General features: G+C 39.4%; 1 protein-coding gene across 1 annotated transcript in view; it reads right to left on the bottom strand.

The window, feature by feature from the left end:
• Nucleotides 1-14,715, bottom strand: part of nfam1 (NFAT activating protein with ITAM motif 1) — a 32,288-nt gene extending 17,573 nt beyond the window's left edge. Inside the window, exon 1 of the transcript XR_011991691.1 lies at nt 14,116-14,715. The gene's annotated coding sequence lies outside the window, so the exon portion shown is untranslated. The remainder of the gene's footprint in view (nt 1-14,115) is intronic.
• Nucleotides 14,716-19,104: the final 4,389 nt, after the last annotated feature.

Raw genomic sequence — 19,104 nt, 5'->3', positions numbered from 1 at the left:
TTAAAATATATTTATATTTTCTCCTGGTTAAACATGCCAGCATTTAATGGGTATTATTTAGATGGATCTTCATAACCACATTGTTACCAGCTTTTACAGGAATGGCACATCTGGCTGGGGCCCCACAGAACTGAGTTCTTTTCCTTTTTTATTTTTTTTTTTCAGGGGGAGGGAAACTCTAGCACTGTTCAGTTGGGGCCCTGTATCGGGAAGGTAGGCTGCGGACTGTTAAACTTTCCTCTGAAAAAAAAACCGAAAACCAACGCTGAACTTATTGTAATTGTGAAACAAAGTTTTCTTGCTAGTTCTGCATTCGATACAGCAAAGAGGATGAAAGGGAAAGCTTCAGATATTGCCTCCTGCCCTTTATATACTTCTTACTCTTTACCTAAAAGAAAAAGAAAATCGATAAAATGAATGAGCAGTTTGTCCTAAACGCACAACTGATCCAAATGTCATTCGTACAAGATGGAAAGAATGCTTGCAGGCCCTATAGTTTAATGGTGAAGGAAACTTCTCAGAACTGAATAACAGTGTGGTCTCTGTGCCTAAATTAACAACATATGGCAATTCCCTTTCACAGGTCCAGCACTGCAGTGCGCAGACAGTGGGCTTCTGAGCAGTGAAGGGGTGTAATCTGATCAGATGAGTCATCCTTCACCATGACCCTCACAATCTACGTGCTGCTGTGTCACATCTTGTTCTTGCCATTCCTGCTGAACATGGTGGTCCAACGGAAAAATATCTTCCCACTCTTAGGTTCAGCATCTGTACTGTAGAGTGCATAGTACTTTTTTTTTATAGGTAAGAGGAAATTACACCGTTATTTTCTCTAACTACAGGAAAGCGTGCATTCGATTTCATGTGTCCGGTTACTTTCTGGTAGTCCCAGAATGCTTAGTACTGCTTAGAAATAAACAACAAGGTCTAATTTCTGTTTGTAAAATAAACTTGTTCAAATTCTTAGTAAAGTAACAGTAGTACCTCTGTTGAGATAAGTAATGTATGCATAAAGCCATATACTAATTCATATCACTAATGGAGTAATAATTTTCTCTTCAGTATATGGGTATAGTGAAGAAAGTAACTCACATCAGACTAACGAACTTCGTTATATGTAAACTTTCCTAACTATTCCTTGATGAAGGTTTTTGATGAAAATAAGACGATAATAAAAATTAATTTATAGTGCCAAAAACAATGAAAAAATGTCCTGACACTTTCATTAATTAATAAAAAATGAGACAAAATGTCAGGCAGAGATGAATTTGATTCTGACTCTAGTATCTTTAGTTAGCGCTGATTGTAGTTGTGAATGACTGGATAATGTTGATCTAACCGACAAGTGTGTAATCCATGCAGTACTGTCTCTAGGTCTGTCTGTAAACTCTTTGTCTCTGCTAGGATTGGGCTAATTTTATCATGGGGGATCATATACCGTTGTGTAGTCTCTGGACAGTATGACAACATGAAAAAATCGATACTGTCCAAGTCTAGTCTGTGCCACAGTCAGTTTTAGGTAAGAAAAAACATACTGACATATGGATAAATTTCACAATTGATGCAAAAGAAAACAAAACTGCAAGCTGTGTGGAGCAGCACTAATGGAGAGAAACACCACAAAGTTGAAGTGCAATGAAATGAATAGAAGCAAATATTTGATTTTTCTTTTAATGTGTCTGAAAAGTTCACCATCGCAAACTAAACTCTGGGTAGAAACCAGAACAATCTACTTGGTTTATGGCTATGCATTGCTGTTTTTTCTTATAATATGAATATAGACGTATCATATGCAAGTATTTCGGTTGCGACTATATTTTGGTTTCATTTATATTTTATTTAATAATAAATAAGGTTCATATAAAGCCATTTGTGAATTAGTGCAATGTTTTGTATTGTGACCTTTTTAAATCTGTGTCCTTCAAGACGTAAATGTGAAGGACTAACAGCATTCCTTAATAAGAGCTTTACGTGTTTCCTTCAGGAATCTACAGCATATAGAGGTAGATCTATCATTCATTCATTCAGTCATTCATTCAGTGGTGTGTCTGTTTATGTATATAGTGTATGCATATAGTGTATATGTGTGTGTCTGTTTGTGTTTTGGTGGGTCCAGACAATAAGGTGTGGGTATATATATGTATATAGTGTATGCAGACACGCAGACACACACACACACACACACACACACACTATATGCATACACTATATACATATATATACACCCACACTTTATTGTCCGAACCCATCACAACACAAGCAGACACACCACACACACACACACACACAAATCAGTGACAAATGTTAGTGAAATTTTCAAGGAAATGTGAAAATGATATATTAGACTAAACCTGTTAGTTTCATTGACAGCCATGTACTGTGCATTGAATCAAATAAAAATCCTGTAATTTTTGCAGACTTAAAAAAAATCAGATAACTAAAATGAAAACAAAATTGGACTTTCACCAGAAGAATAAGGCCCTATTTTGATGATTTAAAGTGCTCGGTCTGACGTGCACGGTGCAAGCTCTTTTAGGGTGTAACCAACCCACTTTTGCTAGTTTAACACTGAAAAGTGCAAAAGTGTTGTACTTAGTCTCGTAATTAGTCATGGGAGTGTTTGGGTCATAATAGGCTATAAACCACTCAGACTGTCATCTCCCACTCCCTATAAAAGTCAGGTGTGCTTGCACCTTGGCGGATTGCTATTGTAATGGCAGGTTTGTCTGGGAGTAGAATGAACACTTCTTGGAAGAGCAAAACGAATCTGCTAGTGTGGGAAATGAAGCTGCGCGAGCAGATCATCTACAGGAACAGCAGGATAACAGCAAAGCTTCATGCGTCCCTCATAGGAACAATGAAAAATCACAGGCTCCTGTCACACATTTTACAAAAAACTATTGTACCATGTACCTGTACAAAAACTGTAAAGAGAACATTTTATTTGTTTAAAAATATCTATTTATCTAGATATTGTTTGGTGTGTGGTTTAAAAATGATAAAGTTTCTGGAATTAGCTAATTCTGATCAATTTTATGACTAACCATTTATGACTTATTTCTTAATAATATATCGAAGAGGGGGCCAATGATCTTTCACACTGTAATCTTCTTATTTTTTAATCTTTTGCAGGTTTGTGTGCTCCTGCACATCCGTCTGCGTGTAACAAGCAGTCCACACGCCTATGTAGCCGCATGTTGCCATCTTGATGACACAACCCTATAAATAACAGCGCGATACTGTGCCATTTACTTCAGATCAGGTTTCTGTTAGTCAGCAATCGCTTTCTGCTGCCTCAAGGTAGCAATTCTCCAACAATGCACCTGACTCCGCCTTATTTTAAGAGCGACACGCCCACAGACACTCAGATGGGCAAAAGTTCATTTGCTATTTAAACGATGATATTTTCCCGTCCAGCGCCCACATCTTGTGTTGCACCTGCTGCTGTTTTGCGCTGAATGCAAACTACTGTATGGCCCTAAAACTATAAATATTTAAAATATTACGTAAAAATTAACGCTGGAATATGGGATTTGATTTATCAGTGGAAACAAAGTATTCATGTATATATTACTGAAAGCTGCCGCTAGCGGTATTATCCCCCCCCCAATTAAGCGGCACAATCCCTAGTTTAAAACAACTGGGCCATGCCTTAAAAACTTAAGTACTTGGCACTGCGCTATTACTATTTTTGGTAATACATGCATTTACTCACTACAACAATATTAGACGCTTCAATTGCACTTGTAATTGACAGAGATTTTGTGGACAAAATAACACAAAAGCTTAAAACATTTACTTATTTATCTGATGCTTTTACTCAAAGTGATGTACACTTAAGTAAACAGGATCATCCAGTATCCTTGGGGTTAAGGGCCTTGATTAAGGCTCCGACGATTTGAACTGGCAACCTTCCAGTTAAGAGCCCAGACAGCCTAAACCAGAGACTCACGCAATTCCCAAAACATGCAAAAAAAATCCAAATGACTGCGAAGCAGGGGCATGTCACATAGGGCTCCAAACTAATATGCTGATATGAGGCAGGGGAGGTAGAAAATTCTTGGCAAGCCTGGCTACCTGTAATTGTGGGCATCATGGCTGCAAAGGAAGACCTGAGTGACTTTGAAAGAGTCATGCCTGGTGAGAGCTTCAGTAACCATGACAGCTGGAGGATCATGATGCCAGAGCAAATGGAAGTGCAGAGGGGAAAAAAAAAGAGTCTCAGATCGCAAATTTCAACCTTGAGCCTGTTTAATAAAATTACCTTCAGTTCCTGGCATGCAATTGCGGGTTTGTTGGCATACAATCCATCCCCTACGTTCATGCAGAGCCATTCATATTTGGAAATAAGTACAGAATATACACTATTACTCATTAAATAAAAAAATCAATTAAATAAATTTACAATTTCTGTTTTTTTTTCTAGGCTACTGTAACAATCATACAGAGTACAAGGCCAACAGTACAATTAAAATTAAAGCGTACAGGAAGACTCAATGGTGTTATATTGGTTGAATTTATTCAGTAATAAATAGCTGCTTAAACCGTAGGTCAGATTGTCCCTAGTGGCAAACGCACAGAACTCTATGGTCCTGAGTAGGGTAAGAACAAAAAAATTATGCAACATCATTCCGTTATTCTGCTCTGCTGTTTCCAATGAGAAATGGTAAAACATAAACTTAAACCTTGTCTACACTTTATTATAACACGTGTTTTTCTTCCCTCTCTTCCTGTCATGCGGTGTAACGCGGGAACTGGTCTCCCCCCCTGATGCAAACATGGCAGAATCCGTGGCGTATAAAACTGAGATTGCATAAGGATGAGAATCGAGATCTTGATTCGGAAGCGATTAATCGCGCAGTCCTAGTCCTGAGTAAACAGATTTAACACCGAGCGATTTCCTGGCATGGTTGACCTTCTGTTGACTGTTCGCTGCCTAATGGTACCGAATGGTCATCTTCAGCCCTCACTGCAGCATTTCTTGACTGCAGATATGGGCACTTATCAGTGTGGCAAAGCTTTCGGTCCTTTTGGTTTGATAACCGTTCATGTTACCCGCATCCCACTGGTACCCCAGATATCAAATGTCAAGCGATTTAGATTCAGAAAGGCCACGAGACACTGCTTTCCACCTTTAACAAACAGCCATTTTTACTCCAGCTATAAAGTGACTCAGCACTCTGGAGCATACTGGGTGGGGGTGGGGGCTCGCTTCTGTTAAAAATCTTGATTCTTCAAGGTGGAGATTTTAATACCGCAGCAAGAGTTAAAAAATCGATTTCTAAACATCGGTTTAAAAACAGATTACTGCAATTACGTATTTCACCTTTGTTACTGCTAATATATTTGCCCAGTTGCACGCAGCCTGAGTTTAGCGCGGTGCCATCATGAATGACTAAGCCTGTGCCGAGGCCGTTCCTGCATGATTTAAAGCCACAACTAACCGCAAGTGTGTGAAACGAAAACTTCCATTGAATATCTCTATAACTCTTCCCTGAACTCCAAGAACGGTTTCTAAACTGAACTATTTACACCTTTATTAACTCCTCCCTCTGGTTTCACTTCACCCAATGTCTTGCACTGCCATTGGCTGTAGCTCGTCGCCACGCGTATTGCTGGTCAAACACTTTTCACACTACAAGATCTGGAGTTGCAGACAGGTCCAGATATTTAGCCTGCTAGATGTCTGACGGGTGTCTGGGCCACTTAAGCAACTCTATCCGGATACATCTTTGAACTAATAGCGATCGAGCGCTTATTTGCCAGTGCCAAATGAACACCGATATAACTCTGATCTGAGGCTTGTGTCTGTTATCGCCAAAAAGTTTGGGCAAGCGGAAAATTGGGGCTAAATTCGTACAGAGTGAACTTAGTAATGTGGGAGGGTCTTTGAGCTCTCCAGCACTAGCTGTAACTCGAAGCCACAATTAGCACAATGTTCTCCGTGTTGAACATCTACTTGTGAATTTAGGTTTCAGCTGTGTCAAGAAATGTATTAACTGGTTGCACTGGATGTTCCAAACTGAAGATGCTGTTTCCGAAAGGTACACGATGAATACGTGTACGGTTACAGTCCTTGTTTTTACTTTAAATGTAGACCTGAAATGTTCTTCAGCAAAATCTTTTTAAAAAGTGCGATACATATCAAATCGGCAAACATATATCAATGTACCATCAATTCCAGCAGTGGCTGCCGATTCCCACCCCTAATATTGGGTATAGTGAGCATAAATGGGTTCTGTTAAAGTGATGTGATATCCATGGTTTGGTCCACAGCCCATCTGTTAGATGCAGATATAACCACTTAAATCTGCTTTCCTGCAGACTCACACATAGTAAACAGCTGGAATAATTTAAGAATCATAGTCCACTTGTCACTGGAATACATAAATATTGCTTTAGGGTAAAGTATTGAGGCCTTAAACTGAAGCTTTTGCTGTTCGACCATGCAATACCTATGGCTGTAACAATCATGTTTACTGAAGTTTTATTAAAGTTATAATAATTTGAATGTGTCCAGCTGTCATAAAGAACAGCACTGGATAAACTTTTACCTTTAAAACAATAAACAAGACTTTGAGGGGTGGGTATCAGGTCAGTGAAACAGAAATGTAAGAACAAAAATTTTAAAATGGGATTGACCAGAAAAGAAAAAAAAACCTTCAGCCAAAGTTTTGGGAAGACAAAAAAAAATAAATGAAATGAAATGTGAATTTAAAAACACCTTAAATGTGGGCATAAATTCCTGAAAATGAAGACAAAGTGGTAAGAAGCAATAAAAGTACATCTGCCCACCTGTCCTGATACAGCTATTGATCCTACCCCTCCCCCCACAAATTACCAGAGGATGAGACAGTGAATGACACTACAAATATTAAGCTGTTATTGCGCTGAGTGGCTCAGCGGGCTAAGTCTCTGCGCCCATAACCACAGAGTGACATGTGGGCCCTTGAGAAGACCCTTAACCCCCAGCTCCGGGGCGCTGCACATTGGCTGACCCTGTGCTGTGACCCCCCCAAGCTATGGAGAGCAAGATGGAGTAGGCGAAGTGAAGAATTCCAATGTACTATTGCAAAAGGAAAATAAAGGACTTATCATTTAAAAGTCACGTTAAAACACTTTTTAGCTAAAATTCCTGTTTTCTCTCCCCTAATTAAAATTACTCTAAGAGTCTGGGTATCACATTGTTGGTTGTAAGCACACAACCAGCAATGGTACCTATCTCCGATAATAAAATTAAGCATGATGCATTTCATTTTAAGTTGCTCAGCAGCTTAAGATAAACCCATTTCACAGCTGGATATTTTACCGGGGGCGATTCGGGCCGAGACGCCCCCACCGATGCGCGGCCCCTCCCCGGCCATGGAGCTCGTCAGACAGTATTCTGTCAGTGGCTCTCTATGTGAGCCCATCGCGCTTCACATTTAGCTTCCGTCTTTTAACTTCAGGAATGTTACCGTGTTGACATTTCGTGAAAAGCTCGCCTTAGGCGTAACCCCTTCTACTGAGGTACAACAGGAGGAGAAAGTGCAGTGGTAAGCAGAGCAATGATTTTAAATATCTACAGCAATCAAATGTCTTACAGAACACTTTCCCCACATCATTCTTATCACGTAACACGAGAGGAGACTATAAATAATATATTGTAATATTACTAAGTTTCACAGTTTTTGCAAGCTGTGACCTTACTGTAAGCTCCTAGCACAATTTATTCAAGTTAAGCATATATAAACTGACTGTCACATTTCTAGTTGCTTATAAATGGGTAAATATTTTTAAGACAGCCTGATGGTTTTGAAAACTCACTGGTGCTCACAGTCAGAGAGTATCATTGTCCATTGACATTTAAAATCGAAACTATAGTGAAAATTTATCAGTACAATTAATACAAAAGCAGTGTGAAGTACAAATTATGAACAAATCATGAAATATAGTTGCTACGTGAGAAAAGTCGTCACAATTCATGATGAACAAACATGAGATCAGTATTTCTCTTGTGATATTCATTACTTGTTCTTTCAATAGTTCCATAGTAATTTCTTCAGTAGTTCACAAAGGTTTACAGAATTAACAGATATAGTAACAAAAATAGTTAACTTGAGATAAAAGATGTGCCATGATTCATTAATGAACAAATATGAGATCAGTATTTAATTGTATTATTCATTACTTGTTCCTTCAGTAGTTCTTTCAGTAGTTGCTTCAATAGTTCACAAAGGATTAACAGATATAGTAAAAATATAGTAACTGCTCGAGATAAAACATGCGTCACGATTAATTAATGATGAATTAACATGAGATCAGTATGTAACTAAAACTTAGTTTGTGGTTAATTAATGCATAAATAATAGTATAATACTATATTATTTGTGCCCCGTCAAGTGTTACCAATGTTTTTTGTATTTTTACCACCATATTTATTGCAGCAACAATTTTAAGCTGTAAATAGCTTCTGTAAGAACCACCACTGGTATAACGTCACCTAGCTTATTCAAGCAACTGATGTGCAATCAAAAGAATTCAACAAACACTGGAGATTTTATGACTCTGGAATTCTAGCTAGTATCTCATATAAACTTCTGCCACTTAGTTTTGGTCGTTAAAAGCTAGTAACAGAACCAGTGCTGCACGTTCCACCAGCTGCACTGCATTAGCTTCACCTCCTTATAAAATTGAATTAAGCCTCATGCCTCATGATAAAACTGAGCTAAGCTCTGCTGGCTAATTGCAAACCTTGGCATGGCTGTGTGCATTTCAGGCTTGGAGCCAGACCCCTAAATCACTGGAGGAAATGGTACTCTGCTAGGACATCAGCTTGTGTAGAAGAAGGAGAACGACTGTTGCTGCTACATATAAAACTTTGAGCTTTTGCATAAATCCTTCAGGAATCAACCAAAAGCTGGAGATCTCATAAAATACAAAGAACTGTGACTAAACATTTCTAAAGAATACAACTTAGACTTAATAGACTTAATTTGTAATTACCGTACTATACCTGCCAGCACAATCTTCTCAATGACAAATGAGAAGACATTTTATTGTAAGAAAAAAGTTAATGGAGATTTTTAATGATTATTGGTTATCTTTGCTGCCAAAAGGTTGAAGAACGTACAATGAAACACGTACAATGAAGGTGTATCTGGTTATGATTTATGGTTCTGCTAAGTTCTCGCAACAGCTGCTTCCGCCGAAACATTATGCTCTGTTCCACAATCTACAGCATTCATTATTCTAATCTCTAAGAGGTTTACTCCAGATAGAATGTTCAAACGATAATAAATGAGAGCACATATCTAAATCAACAACTAAGAAGTGGTGAGGTGACCTAAAAGTTGGGGTCTTCAACTAGCAACAGAAAGAGTCCAAACAGCCCTGAAGTATTTTGGATTAAATTACAAACCAAAAAAAGATGAGGCAGCTGGGGAAATTTTACATACAATAAAGAGGATGTAAAAATGGTGAATCCATGAAATTGCTTGTGAAATGTAAGACAGTGCTCCATGTTATGTTGTTAAATATTTATTCTAATTAAAAATATATACTGAAAACTATGAATTATATAAAGGATATTAATTACTGTTGGAGGCTAAGTACAGACGCTTCCTGGGTTACATGGTGCGTGTTTGCTCCTTATGGTTTTGACTTTGGGTAAATGTTTTTCACTTTCAGTACATTATCTAATAAATAACAAGAGATAAATTAGGCTTTGTGTTAATGATTTTGCCCAACTGTAGGGTAATGTAAGTGTTCTAAGCATATTAAAGGTAGGCTAAGCTAGGATGTTTGTTAGGTTACGTGTACTGTATTAAAATTCATTTTCACCTTACGATAGGTTTGTTGGAACTAACACCATCGTAAACCGGGGAGAGGCTGTATACCTTTCTATCACAAAACCAAGAGCTAAAAGTTTCCAAAAATCTCCTAAAAACATTTGACAGACCTTTTGAAACCTTTTGAAGCCGTACCACCTGTAGTTCAGACTAGAGGTAATCCACCTTAGGTTAAGCAGCTTTGAGCCTGGCCTGTACTTGGATTGGAGACCAAATGTCCCCACAATGTGATAAAAGCCTGTTATTTTGACATTGTGGGGACCATTTTTTTTGGCCCTCACAAGGGAAATTCAATTTTATAAAAATCTGTCTCTGCAATCAAAAAACTAAAAATGCCAAAAGACTTGTACAGATGTTCCTCAACTTACGAACTTTCAGACATACAAAGGAAGAGGACCGCAAGTTCAAATTGTGTTCATTGGGCTCCCGTTTCCTGTCCGCAACATCAATTTTTTTTTTCTGCTTGCCAATTCCGCCTAGTACGATTTTTGGCTGCTACTCCCGCCACGAAGCAGCGTGCATCCTAGTTCTTTGTACTTACGTAATACCCTTAAAATGATGTTGCATAACGACTTACGAACATTTCAAGTTACGAAAGGCCATTCGGAACGTATCTTGTTCATAAGTAGAGAAGCGTCTGTATTTTGTTTGGTTCCTTATGGTTAAGGTTAGGGCTGGGTAGTGGTTAAGGTTGTCATTGTTGGGATTAGGGTTTTGCTCTTAGAAATGAATGGATGGTCCCCACAAAGATATGAGTACTGCTCTGTATTTGTGTGGGTGTGTGTTATATGTATAATATATATATATGAGTATATGCAAAATGTATTCCTTTATTACAAGGTTCCAAATTGAGTCCATCATACTAGAACAAGCCTGTCATTCAAAGTAATCTTGTTAGACTCCAGTAGTCACAGCCAGCTGAATGCTGCTTAAAACTTGTAAAAGTAAAAATATGCAGAAGGATTTTTTAGTGAGAAGAAAATAAATAAGAAAATTGCTTAGTTCTCCATAAACAGAATGACTGCTAAAAAGCTTCCATTCTTCTGCTTTTAGTATGCCTGGGATCTCTGAGTCCACCCTCACCCTCATCATCCAGTCTCCCAGGATCCTTCCACAATTACACTGTCACACTATTTTATTCATTCCCCCATAAGTTCACTTTTCATACGACATGGTTTCTAAGTAACATAATTCTTTTGCTCATTTTTCAAAATAAGCACTTCAGCAAGGTCATGCACAGCACACGTGTTTTCAAACAGTTTATGTTTATATATTACCTAAGACGTTTATGTCGCCAGTCCATGAGATCATTGATGAATCACATGGGGCACGGGATGCTGACTATGACTGGACAGCTCTGTAATATGTTTTTTTAGTTCCAAAACAAATGACTTTTGTTCGAATCCAATCAGAATAGGGCTGCCGCGATTAGCTGACGAAGTCGATGACGTGTTTTGTATACTGTGTAAAGTTTGATGGCGTACCACAGCCGCACGAGCACTATGCATGAGCACCTGGGCCACTAGAGTAAGCAAAACCATTGTACATTTTGTCTATTCATGTTTATTAAATTATCTTTAGTTCTAAGAGCTTTTTAATATATTTTGTCCTTGTAGTTGCTAAATACACTCTTTATTAAAGCCATAAAGTTGTCTGCCTGCTACGTTATAATTTCCACTGAATGTTTGAGAAAACATTTAGGCTAAAGTCTGGGCTTGACTGACGGTGCCGGCACGTTGGGCTTGTTGGGACTAGTTTTGTTATCGTAAGCTAAAACTGATATGAAAACGGACACTAAATAATTTGTGAACTGATATAAAAATGAAAACCGTATTCGCCCAAAAAACTGTGCCGGACTTTAATCTGAAAAAGCATCGCCACACCGCAACATATTTTAACCTAAGTTAATCACAATATCTCCTGTTTTAAAAGATGTAACGTTGTGGCTGCTAAACTGTCCCTGTCTTCACTAGGACTTTTGTGCTTATTGCTTCCATGGTACCATGGTTCCATGGCTCCGCTAACTGAATTTAATAATCATAAGGACACGCCGAATTGAAACAGATTGCAACCTTTTGGGTATCACAATACGCATCCCATTACCATTTTAGGCAGACAATCTGCTTATCGAATTGTGGGTGAAAATAAAGTCTGTATAGTGCCAAAAAGGCAGCGTCCGTTATCTAAAACCCTGCAGTCACATACAGGTTGTTGTTGTCAAAATAAAATTTATTTAAATTTAATGATCAAGTTGATTTTAAGGAGGAAAATTAATTGTTCGGATTAATCGACCAATCGGTAAAATAGTCGATAGATTATTCCATAGAAAAACGTTGTTAGTGGCAGTCCTAAATCACAATGTATAGCATTATCTTTTGGTTATTAGTCTCCTGCAAAATAATTGAATTAACAAAGATAAAATTGATTTTTGCAATTTTTTTGTAAGGATGAAAGAAGCCCGAAGTAGGTATTAGTCTGATTTTGCAATTGTAATATTCCACAAACTTTTTTTTCCCACTATATTACAAATGGCCTTAAGTCAGTGAGCTCCTTGTGCAAACAGTCGATCAGTGACTTCTGCTTGACCCAACGCTGCACAACTTGGCAGAATGACATCCAACAAGCAAAAGCAGTTTCTTCATCTATGGTTCAGCCATTTTCGCCATAGCAACCTCTCCTTTCCAGTTCAAAGGTCTAACCATGGGTAATTGCTTATGCTGAGTTATATCAAGGTATGGCGGAGAAGTCTACTGTATTATTGTCACACTGTCCTCCATATTTTCATCAATTTCTGGTACATATTGTAATATATGCATGAATTTAAAAATATTTTGGGGGGCACTGAGCTGAACTGCTCTGAAAATGTATTTAAAAATCAGCATGGATGCCACTTACCATTATTTAAAAAAATTCACACTGAAAATTCATTGCACACCAAGAAAAACCTGCAAACCCCTTTCAAACAGTAAACTGGTTTGATTGAAAGCTCTTTAGAAAACACCAAGTGGTAGACGATCAATAGAAAAATATCACCCATGCATCTCTGGTGTCCAACTCTCTAACAAAGGATAATCAAAACACCAACATTTCAAGGCACCTCTCTTTATATAGTACCAGACAATGATTGTTATTGTTTTTGATCCAAAAAAATCAAAGACAAAAAGTCTGAATGTGACCCAACTGATCTCTGTAGAAGAACATAAAAACAGCAGAGCTGTTATGATCATCACAACAACTTCGCTCCTCTGAAAGACCAAAGCAATGGCAACTTACGTTTTCAGGCAGGTTTAATCAGCAAATGATAACAGCATAGCGGGGTCATTAATCATGAGAGAGCCCGGTGACACGAAATGCATCACCCCAGATCTGAGGGTATCCTCCTGCTATTGTTCTTGCTGTTATTTTATACGACCAGACACTCGTAATTCATTATTATACGATGTAAACAAAGGCAGCATTGTGTTTCACGTTATATACAGCAGAATGTGGCGCATTTCATTTAAGTCTGCCAGAGCATAAACAAGCGATTACCATATTAAACGCACAGTTGGCCATCATGAGTAACTTATTAAGTTGGGGATGTTAACAGGTAACTGTACACGGCAAGTTAGGCGGTGCAGCCACGAACCTGTAATTTAGGGAACCGACGATAGCGTCGCTTTGAACAGGTAAATGTGATCCGCTGTAATTTGGCAGCTTCCTTTATTTTGATAAAGCGGCACAGGATCAGCGGAACAGCGGCTGTTTGTGCGAGTCGTCGCAGGTCAGCGGATAGCAAACATACAGTAAGGCACGGCTAGTCAGCTAAGCTAGAAAAAAAAAATATATATATATATAACAGAAATGTCGTAGTTATTCAACATTAAATGCGGTCTGTGGAATGGGAACCCAACCGACAGATAAAAAGCAGCACACAGTTACTGTATGCATGCTTTACGCATTAACCGATTAGCTCCTGAACTACTTTGCATTCAGCCCGAATGGCTGCCTGCCTGGCTGGCAGATAAAAGCATTTAGCCATTTTAGAAAGCTGTATAGAAAAGGGAGCCAGCCTGGTTCGTGGCAAGCGGCCGGGCAGCGAACGGGGCTGCCGTTCTGAGGAGATGACAAGCCGCGGCTCGGTTTTCGCCTCCTTCGGAGACGCGGGCGGGACGAGCGGCCCGTCTGAGCGGAGGTTTAGCCAGGTAGCTCGGCTTCCAAGCCGGCTGAACAATAACAAGCTAGCCGAGGGGAAGGAGGGAGCCGACACTTATCCCCGGGAACAAAAGGGAAGCGCGTACGGTACCTTCAGCCCGGCTCCCATCAGAGACCCGCGGGAGGAAGTGAGACGTGGCGGTGCTGTTGCTGTTGCTGCTGTTGTTGTTGTTGTTTTTCCCACCTTTGTACCAGGAATCCCCGGGCTCGGGTAGACTGCTATGCCGCTTTTCCCTCTTCCGTTGGGACCACCCAGACCAGTGGCGGAGTCCGGAGGAGGGGGGGGGGTTACATGCACATCATTCAGAGGCCTCTTCCCACCACTTATTTTTTCACCCCCTTTGTTTTCTTCTCACCTCCAAAAATAATAATAAAGGGTGCAGACGCGAGGTGTCAGTCAGCGCAGAGAGGTCCACAAACCCCCCAGCCTGCCCTCCTCTCCCAGCTCTCTCTCCCTGTCCCTCCTTCACACACCGTCCCTTAGGTAGACGCACTTAAAACTAAACGCATCGCTGACACTTACACTATCCCGCGCAACTGTTTGCCCCTCCGTTTTTCAGTGACTAAATCCCGTCTCCCAGTTTATTTTCCCATGTTTTTGTTTCCATATTTTTTGTATACACAAGCTCGTTGTTCTTATTTTTTTCTTTTACAGAGAGACCGCCTCAAAATTGCATACACACTTACGCGCACACCCCCTCCCACATTTCTCCCCTTCACATCCCTCTCCGTATCCCCTCCCTTTCCCAATCATTCCTTTTAAAATACGTCTTAGATTATACCTCAACGCGTAACTTCTACGTTATATTGTAGGATTACATAAATATTTCAAAGATGACACATAACGATCTACAATAAATCTGTGAATAAACGTTTTAAATTGTAGTCTCAACATTTTTTCTGATACTAATAAAGTTGAATTAACTATTCAGATAAAAAACAGAATATGCATGAAAAGAAATATCTCTGATGTGCACATTTTGAGTTGAAGGAACGAAGGTTATGTAAAAGGTTGTTCCGTATAGCTGAAAAAATATGCATAATTTTACTGCCATTATTGTTCCAGTTAAACTATTATCCATAATCTTGCATGTGCATATCAGCAAATTAAAGGGAGTCAGTCACAATTTAAGCAGCAGTTCCATAGAGTCCAGGCGGGCGTGCAGAATACAGATGTCATTTCCCTTTGTAAGAATATGAGCTCAAATATGTTTAGGTTACTTGAACAATGAATTCCAGTATCAGTGTGATTAGCAGAGATGCTGTATTTGGAGCATTTGACTTTTTCAGAAAAAACTTTGCATTTACGGCTCCTCTGCTTTACTCTAAAAGTGACACAAACCCCTACAAATTGCACTGAATATTCGTCTCTGTTCTCACTTTGTGTTGTCCAAAGTAGTATATTCTGTCATTCCTATACAGACACAGAACTATTTTCATCATAGTTGCCGTGGCAACTGCATCACTTGAGACTTACATATGATCAACCTGGCCGTCATTCCCTTGCTTAATAACTCACTTTATGTGATGTATTTAAAAAAAAAAACAACAACAGTAGCCAGGTCTCCATTCAAAGCTAACCCCTACAATATCATAACCGAATGTAATATCTTTAGATTAGTCTCGCAAACCAATTTTCAGACAAGGGGGGAATAAGAAAGACAATGAAAGATGGAAGTGATGAGTGAAGTATAGTGTAGGTACACAGGCTCTGAGCGAAGCGAAGAAGCATGAATCGAAGTTTAGGGTAAGATTATGTCATATCGGGTGAAACGTAATGTGACAGATCTGAGGAGAAAGAATAGCCAATGAAATAAGCCCAGTGAGTGAATGGGGGGTGGGGGAGTCATGTCACTACGAAGTGCCTTTTGCCTGTTTACAAAATAAAGTTTTTAAAGCTTGTATTTCTTTGTCCATCATCTGTAACCACGTATCCAACTCCGGGTCAGGGTGGGCTTGGATCCAGTCCCAGGAAGAATAGGGCACAAGGCTGAGGACTCAGTGAACAGAAGGACAGGCCGGCACACAGAACAAGCTGCAGAACAAAAGCATGTTCAGTTCGGCACCAATTACAATTTCCGCTACGCATGCAATGACTGAAAGTGACAAAGGGCTGCTCATGATGCTCAAGCGTGCTTCAGATCCTTTTCAAGGTTTTCAAGTAATGTTTGTGGCTGTGGAAACATTTAACACCCCTGCCAGGTACCAGTGGACAACAATACGCATATTTACATGTAACATGAAACAGAAAGGGGGGCGGCACAGTGACCTCCAGGGTTGGGGTGTGCATGCTCTCCCGGGGCTGTATGAGTTTCCTCCCGGGTCTTTGGGTTCGTAAGGCTGACTGGTGTCTGGCAGTGTGTGTGCCGTGCCGCCTGGGACCGTCTACAGGCCCCTCTGCAACCCGGACCAGGAAAAATGCTGGGAAGATGGCTGTATGAAATCAAAGGTTCCTACTTGAGGTGTACTTTTCGGAGGGGACACTGAAAAAAGCTGCACACAGGAAAGAGAATCAAGTCACTGCCTGCAGTCATGCACATTCAGTTGAAAAATAAAATGTCTTTTGTTTATTTTATATTCAAAAGAATATAATGTTCAAGCATTAATAAAGATTTTTTTTTTTTTTTACCAAAAATTGGAATTGCTTGGAACATTGATTGGTTGTCATTCTAGGTGGAGGAGTGTGATGAATTAATTTTGGTTGTAATTAATTTATCTATTAAATCACACTTTTGAAAATAAACCCTTCTGGTATTCCAAAAAAGAACAGGGTGGAAGCAGGTATATTGATTAAGTTCGTTAAGTAGTTTTGCACATTTATGCAGAGGGAGAACAAACTAAACCGTAGAATAATTGGTCACATTTAAAGTGAAATTTAATGTTTTGACATTTTGGTTCTATATTACTTCCTTTTCTTTACTGATGAATTTTTGTTTTTTACGCCTTATCTGTTGCCTTCTTTCGAGTTCTCCGTCTGCGTGTACATCCCTCTTTTTCACAAGCAAGTAGAAGTTCTCTCTTGCTGTCATTGTATGTGGGACATGAAGCAGATAGAGCCATATGACATCATCACACAAACACACATCACTTCCATCCTTCTCCGATCTGTCGGCCCACACGCGGTTTTAGTCAGCTAACCAGCTAAGGTTCAGCGGCATATCAGCCAATTAGCAGGTGTTCGTTGTGCCTTGACTGGCATCCGTCCATCGCATCCTCCGTGCTCCCTGTGCTGTCCCTGCCTTTCCTGGGAATGGTTCCAAGCACGCCACTGCCTTGCACTTCATAAGCAGTGATGGAAAATAGATGGATGGATGGATGGATGGATGATATACTTTGAGATTTTGTATGACAAAAACAATATCTGTATCCATCTTCTAAATGTTTATTGTTGCCATAGATACCTATCTGCTTGTTATTGTATCTGTTAGCATATGAGGTACTCATACTTCATACGCGTAAGTTATTGTGTCAGTACAAGGTTAGACTGGGAGCATGTGATGGTATACTGGTGTTAGAGACCAGTGCTCTCCCTCACACAGAGCATCAAGCCCAGTCCTACCACTGGCCACTCGCCAAGGAGTCTCAGACAGCCTGTGTCAGATCTCTACAGACCAGTCATATTAAAAGTCATTTCAGCGTATCTAACATACCTAACAAGTGCAGTGCAAATGTGACATTTAAAAGGGGCACATTTGGTTAAATGCATAAACATTTTCTGCATTGCATCTGCCTTCTGTGATTCGGAGTATATTGTCGTCAGTGTTATCGGTGTTCTTTGGTATGTCACGTATTCAGTTGTATTCTGTTTTTTCGGTTGATGTTAATTTGCTCGCTGACATAATGTGCTTGTTAAAAACTACATTTAATCCTTATTTTGTTGTTAATTTAGTATTTTAGTGTTTATGCTTGTTTTTGGATTTATTTGTTGATGTGTAATGTCATTACATTTTGCTTTTTGGTACCATTGTACAGACGAGCTTTATCTGATGTAATACATTGCCGGTATAGTCACATTTGAGGCTGGGTATTTACATTTAATTAGAGGTTCCATAACACTGATGATGAGTCAGAGATGGCATGGTGGTGCAGTGGTTAGTGCTGTTACTGTATGCCTCTGGGACCCGGGTTTGAGTCTCCGTGTGGAGTTTGCATTTTCTCCCCGTGTTGTTGTAGGGATTCATTCAGGTAATCTGGTTCCCCCCCCTCCCCCCCACAGTCCAAAAAGTGCCAAATTGCCAATATGTGTCAGTGTTCCCTGCTTTGCACCCGTAGCCTCCTGGATAGGCTGTGGACCCCCCCCCCCACCCCCAAATAGATAAGTGATCAGAGAAAATTGGTGGATTATAAGCCATTCTGTGCTGTGGATATCTTAAAAATCTAGTAGAATGTTTGTCTAGATTTAAGAAATAGAAAGCTTTTTGCAATTACTATTTAAGATCTTCAGCCTGCGGCATCCACAAAGAAGGGTAATTTGTAAAACAGCAGTGTTATGCAATGATAATTGAGATTTATTGTGGGAAAAAAAAAACCTAATTCAAATTCCTTGGATGTTACTGGAAAATAACTGGACAAGGTGGGCACGCATAACCTCCGAATGATGACAAATTAGCGTGTGCCTCAATGTGTTTGTCATGCATTTAATGATGAAATAATGTCACAACTATCACAAAATATAAACAAACATTCATGAATAGAACAATCAAAGAAAGTCTGTTGGGAAATGGACTGGCTCAGTATCAAACCAGGCTTTTATCAAAAAGAAGTCACTTAGGGTGACAGTGTGTTCCTTGCAGTATTTAACACCAGAGCAGTGATTTTCGTTTGTAATATTTTTTTTCTGGTTCATTTTGTGGCTGACTCATCTTTACTGCTTTTTTTAGTTTTTTTTTTCCCTGTTGAATTTTGTTGCATTATTTCCCTCAGAATAAATGTGAGATTTTTTTTCTGCCTTCTGCATTATTCTCCCTTTCTTAGAGATATACAGACAGGCATGAAACGAAGAGTTCATGGAGATGAAGCAATGGGAATTTGGCAATTGCCATTTTAATTATAAACAGCTCTGGTCTTTGAATGAGGGGCA

This window comes from Paramormyrops kingsleyae, chromosome 5 (assembly GCF_048594095.1).
Source record: "Paramormyrops kingsleyae isolate MSU_618 chromosome 5, PKINGS_0.4, whole genome shotgun sequence".
In the NCBI taxonomy this organism is placed as follows: domain Eukaryota; kingdom Metazoa; phylum Chordata; class Actinopteri; order Osteoglossiformes; family Mormyridae; genus Paramormyrops; species Paramormyrops kingsleyae.
This window is presented reverse-complemented; position numbering and strand designations above follow the sequence as displayed.